This window comes from Hordeum vulgare, chromosome 7H (assembly GCF_904849725.1).
Source record: "Hordeum vulgare subsp. vulgare chromosome 7H, MorexV3_pseudomolecules_assembly, whole genome shotgun sequence".
Classification (NCBI taxonomy): Eukaryota; Viridiplantae; Streptophyta; class Magnoliopsida; order Poales; family Poaceae; genus Hordeum; species Hordeum vulgare.
The window spans coordinates 323,059,431-323,066,147 of record NC_058524.1 but is presented as its reverse complement, the minus strand read 5'-3'; positions in this window follow the sequence as shown (position 1 = coordinate 323,066,147).

Sequence of the window (6,717 nt, the reverse complement as noted above, 5' to 3'; positions counted from 1 at the left end):
GCAAAGAGTTCATTGATCTACCACATCTATTACCTTTTGGAGGGCGGTGCCCCCTAGATTGGTTAGGTGTCGGTTGGGAGCCTCCTACTTCATGTTGTAGAGTTGAACCAAGATGTTTGTAAGGGCAAGGCGATCGTCTACTTCATGAAGATCTACCTTGAGTAAGCCTAGTCCTTAGTGGGCGGAAGCCGTGGTGGAATATACAAGGCCGATTCTTCGTGGACCCCTTGAGGGTGGAGCCCTGTGTGGACTTTCGCAGTCGTTACCCTCTGTGGGTTGAAGTCTCCACTATCATGGACATACATTAGCGCCACCTATCGGAACCATGACAAAAATCGTCATTTCTACCTCATGTGTTTGATCGCCCTACCTTACTCCTTTACTTTACACTTGCATGTTTTACATTCCGCTGCTATACTCTTAGAACAACATGTGTAGGGTGTACTTGACTTGCTATAACTGCCAAAGTTGTCTCTCAACTAAAATTGGGAAAAGGAAAAATATTTATCTTGTCAAGTAGCCTAATCACCCCCCTCTAGACATACTTTCGATCCTACAAGTGGTATCAGACATGTGGGCTCCATTGCATTGGTTTCACAACCTAGGAGAGTATGGCGTCTAGTGAGGGAAATTATCACCGTAGAGATCCATATTTCGATTGCACTAATTTTGCTAGTTGGAAGCATAAGATCAAAATGCATATTTTTTCCTTTAATCCTCTTGTTTGGGATGTTATAAGTGTTGGTGTGCGAGGTAAATTCTTTGGAGAAGGGCATGAACCTGATCATGATGCGACAATAGATGAACCAAAGATGTTGCAACTCAATGCTCAGCCTGCGGCATCATCTTCAACTATCTATGCCCCGAAGAATTCAATAAAATTAGTCGTCTGGAGAATGCAAAAGAAATTTCGGATACTTTGATCGATATGCGTGAAGGTACTGATTCTGTTAGAGAATCTTAGTTGGATGTTCTTCAAAGTCAACTTGAAAAGTTCAAGATGAAGGATGGTGAAGGTGTCGCTGAAATGTACTCTAGGATAGCTCTCATCACCAATGAGATTGCCAACTTAGGAAGCGAAGAGATGACTGGAAAATTTATCATCAAGAAGATACTTAGAGCTCTTGATGGAAAGTATGACACAGTGTGCACATCGATCCAAATGATGCCACACTACAAAGATATCAAGCCAACTGAAGTCATTGGTAGGATTGTTTCTCATGAGATGTCACTCAAGGATAAAGATGAGCTACACAACAAGTCAAGCGATGCTTACAAATCATCATGTGATGCTCCTGTTACATCAAAGGACAATCTTGTCACTGATGAAGAGATAATCATCATGGTCAGAAATTTCAACAAGTTCTACAATAGTAGAGGCAAAGAGAGAAGCTCAAGCTCAAGACATGATGAGAAGCGTTCATCTAGTCGTGACCGAAACTGCAACAATTGTGGGAAGTTCGGACACTACTCCAATGAGTGCTCAGCTCCCTACAAACAAAGAGAAGAGTCACATGGAAGACAAAACTCATGAGATGAGTCACCTTGCGGAGAGGCAAGGAATCGGAGAAGAATGACAAATACACCAAGACCAGCTCAAGAAGGAGGCATCGAGCTCATGTTGGTGAATGAGTTTCTGGCTCTGAGTCTCACCACCATTCCGAGAGAAGCTATCACTCCAACTCCGACTATAGTCAAGATGAAGGTGTTGCCAGCATTGCACTTGTTTCCTCCAACTCCCACGACCTATTTGATTCAGCAAATGAGGGGTTCGGAAACTGCTTCATGGCTAAAGGCCCCAAGGTATCACACCCTCAGTATCTTGGTTTTAATAGTGATGTGGATGACTTGTTAGGAGAATATGACTTGCTCTTTGACAAAACTAGTGATTGCAATGAAAATGAACTTTTTAATTATCATGCTAGTCAAGAGAAATCGAGTGATGATGATAAGATAGAAACTGAATGACTAACTCAAGAATTAAAAACTCTTAAGTTAGCTCATGAGACTACTTTAGAAGATAACAGAGAGCTTGCAAGAACCCATGAGAAGCTACGCTTCGACAAGATCAATTTGGAGCAAGAGCATGAGTTCCTAAAAGCGATCAATGATGATCTTCGAAAGAAGATTTCTTCTTATCTAGACAAGAGAATACACTTGTCTAATTTTGTTTCACAAGTTAAACCTAGGAACACTAGTAACAAAGGCAAGAAAGTTTCTTCATCTAGTAACAACAATGCTAGAGCTAAATCCAATAATGTTTTTGCTAGTAGCTCTCTTGATTCCACTAATGATTTTCTTAGCCAAGTTACACTTGAGCAAGAAAACGGTTTATTGAAAGGGATTATAGAGAGAGGTGTCTAGAAGAATCTTGCCGGAGGTAAGCAATTTGAGGAAATTGTGCGCAAGCAAGGAGAACAACGAAAAAACAAGGTGTTGGCTACTTCAACGTCAACAGAGATGGTTGCGAAGAAGGTCCATACCCCATTCCTAAATTTGTTCCCCAAGAGTATAACTATGATCCTACTCCTCCCTAAGGAACAAGATCACAAGATGGCCTTCTACCACAAGACCACAAGGGCAAGGGAAAGCTTCGAGATGACATTGACCTATTTGAAGAAGAACCCCAAGTCAAGGTCAAGTGGATTCCCAAGGACACTACTAGCTCTACCGCAACTATTGCTACCATAACTCCAAGGATTCCGACCAATTTAATGTGGATCCCCAAGAGGAAGAACTAGAAGGTTCTTGAGGGCTGACTCCGCCCATGAAATTGACTCTTATTCATTTTGGCAAGAACTATATGCAATCAACCTCAACCATATGCATTAGCTGAAGGAGTCACACATTCCCTCAAGGTTAAGCAAGGAACAAGGTAATTAATACATCTTTGGACATCATCCCATGTGTGTTTCGCTCCATGTCCATAGATATTCTTGCATATATTCCTTTTTCTTTGGGACTAACCCATGTAGGTGAGAAGAGTAAGAAACAACAAGGATTGCTCCCAACTCAAGATGATCTTCATCAACATTGAGCATCCACCACTACTTCACCTACTTGAAGTCTTCTATGACAAAACCCAAGGTTAGTTTATCCCTCATAGGGGGGATGTCATATCAAGGGGGGGCTTTACTCTAAATCTTGAGTAAAATCATCTCCTAAAGATATGAACACATTAATGCTTATGTAGAAGTGGTAACCTCACTTGTGCTTAACGATGAGTATGACTTATGATCAAGTATTCTTACTTGGATCCAAGTTCAGTATACTCATATATAGATTACTTTGTCATCACCCAAGTGTTTGATAGCTGCTAGGATGTGTGTGCATGTTCACCATGTTTTATCTATCATTCTTATTGTGTGAGGATGTTGTTTTGCATGTATTTGGTCATTTGAGGACATCCAATTTTGTTATTTGGCTCTTGTTTTATCTTTTGCCAATCGGATGGACAGGAATTCCCACGACCCTTCTCTAGCTATCTATGTTATCTCATCTCAAGTTCTATTCATGCTTCATCACAAAACTTGAACAATCACTTATCGATCGCTCTATGTGAAGGTGCACTCGGAGTTCCGTATCGTCAAAGGCTGAGTTTAAGTCAGAGAATAGTGGTTGCTCTATTTTTATATGAGAAATATCTTTTATGGTCATGCACCCAATGTGAGGAGTTTGTTCATATTGAATCTCGATTGTAATGACACTCATGTCCATAACATTGAGACCAAAAGATGTAGAGTTAATAATGATAGCGACACTTTCTTGTGGCACTGCCGATTAGGTCATATTGGTGTAAAGCGCATGAAGAAACTCCATGTTGATGGACTTTTGGAGTCACTTGATTTTGAATCACTTGACACATGCGAACCATGTCTCATTGGAAAGATGGCTAAGACTCCATTCTCCAAAACAATGGAGTGTGCAAGTGACTTGTTGGAGATCATACATCCCGATGTGTGCGGAACGATGAGCATAGAGGTGCGTGATGGATATCGTTATTTTCTCACCTTGACTGACGATTTGAGTAGGTATGGTTGTATCTACTTGATGAAGCACAAGTCTGAAACGTTTGAAAAGATCAAGCAATTTCAGAGTGAAGTTAAAAATCATTGTAGCAAGAAGATCAAGTTCCTACGATCTGACCGAGGAGGTGAATATCTAAGTTACGAGTTTGGTACTCACTTAAGACACTGTGGAATTGTTTCATAGTTGACACCGCCTGGAACACCACATCGCAATGGTGTGAACAAACGTTGTAATCGTACTTTATTAGATATGGTGCGTTCTATGATGTCTCTTACCGATTTGTCATTATCATTTTGGGGCTATGCATTGGAGACAGCTGCATTCACTTTAAATAGGGCACCATCAAAATCCGTTGAGATGACACCATATGAGCTGTGGTATGGCAAGAAGCCAAAGTTGTCGTTTCTTAAAGTTTGGGATGTGATGCTTATGTCAAAAAGTTTCAACATGAAAAGCTGGAACCCAAAGCGGGAAAATACGTCTTCATATGTTACCCAAAAGAGACAGTTAGGCATACCTTCTATCTTAGATCCAAGGCAAAGTGTTTGTCGCTAAGAACAGAGTTTTTCTTGAGAAAGAGTTTCTCTCAAAAGAATTGAGTGGGAGGAAGACAGAACTTGATGAAGTTGTGAAACCTCTACTTCAACAAGATGGTGGCGCAGGGCAGAAAGAAATTTCGTTCGAGGCAACACCAGTTGAAGTGGAAGCTAATGATGGTGACCATGAAGTTTCAGATCAAGTTTTTGTCTAACCTTGCAGGTTGACAAGAGCACGTGCTGCTCCTGAGTGGTATGGGAATCATGTCTTGTCAATGATATTGTTGGACAACAATGAGCCTGCAAATTATGGAGAAGCAATAGTGGGCCCAGATTCCAACAGATAGTTAGAAGCCATGAAATCTGAGATAGGATCTATGTATGAAAACAAAGTGTGGACTTTGGAAGTATTACCTAAAGGTAGAAAGGTTATTCAGAACAAATGGGTCTTTAAGAAGAAGATGGACGGAGATGCTAATGTGACCATTTATAAAGCTCGACTTGAGGCAAAGGGTTTTTCACAAGTTCAAGGAGTTGACTACGATGATACATTCTCACCTGTAGCGATGCTTAAGTTCGTCCGAATCATGTCAGCAATAAATGCATTTTTCGATTATGAAATCTGGCAGAATGATGTCAAAACGGCGTCACTAAATGGGTTTCTTAAGGAAGAGTTGTGTATGATGCAACCCGAAGGTTTTATCGATCCATAGAATGTTGACAAAGTGTGCAAGCTCCAGCGATCCATTTATGGACTGGTGCAAGCATCTCAGAGTTGGAATGAGCTCCTTGATGAGCTCATCAAGGCGTTTGGGTTTATACAAGTATTTGGAGAAGCTTGTATTTACAAGAAAGTGAGTGGGAGCTCTGTAGCGTTTCTAATATTATATGTGGATGACATATTGTTGATTGGATACAACGTAGAGTTTTTGGAAAGTGTAAAGGATTACTTGAAAAAATGTTTTTCAATGAAGGACATAGGAGAAGCTTCTTACATATTGGGCATAAAGATATATAGAGATAGATCAAGGCGCGTGTTAGCTCTTTCACAAAGCACATACCTTGATAAAGTTTTGAAGAAGTTCATAATGGAACAATCCAAGAAGGGGTTCTTGCTTGTGTTACAAGGTATAAAGTTGATAAGACTCAATGTCCAGTAACTACATAAGATAGAGAAAAGATGAGTGTCGCCCCCTATGCTTCAGCCATAGGGTCTATCATGTATGCAATGCTGTCCAAAAGACCAGATGTCAGCCTAGCCATATGTATGGCAGGCAGGTTTCAGAGTGATCCAGGAGTGGAGCAGTGGGCAGCTGTTAAGAATATTCTGAAGTACATGAAAAGGACTAAGGAAATGGTTCTTGTTTATGGAGGTGACGATGAGCTCGTCGTAAAAGGTTACGTCGATGCAAGCTTCGACATTGATCCGAATGACTCTAAGTCTCAAACCGGATATGGACTTATTCTTAACGGGGGTGCGGTAAGTTGGTGCAGTTCGAAGCAAAGCGTCGTAGCGCATTCTACATGCGAAGCGGAGTACATAGCTGCCTTAGAGGTGGCTAAGGAGGGTATCTAGATGAAGCACTTCATGTCATATCTTGGAGTAGTGCCAAGCGCAATGGACCCATTCAATCTGTTTTGTGACAACACTGGTGCCATTGCTCTAGCCATGGAACCTAGGTTTCACAAGAGGACCAGACACATACAACGATGCTTCAATGCCATCCGCGATTACATCAAGGAGGAGGACATCAATATTTGCATAGTGCACACGGATCTGAATGTTGCAGATCCACTGACTAAGGCTCTTCCACGAGCAAAGCATGATCAACACCAGAACTGTATGGGTGTTAAATTCGTTACATTGTAAATCACATAGAGATGTCAAGCTAGGTTACTGACTCTAGTGCAAGTGGTATACTGTTGGAAATATTCCCTAGAGGCAATAATAAAATAGTTATATTTATATTTCCTGTTTCAAGATAATCGTTTATTATCCATGCTATAATTGTATTGAATGGAAACATACCGGGAGGGTCCACCTACCCGGGAGAGGACCTAATAGGCCCATGGGTGGCGCACCAGTCATTAGTGGGCTGGTGAGGCCAGCCCAATAAGCCTATTTTAGTCAAGGCAAAAATAAAGAAGGAAA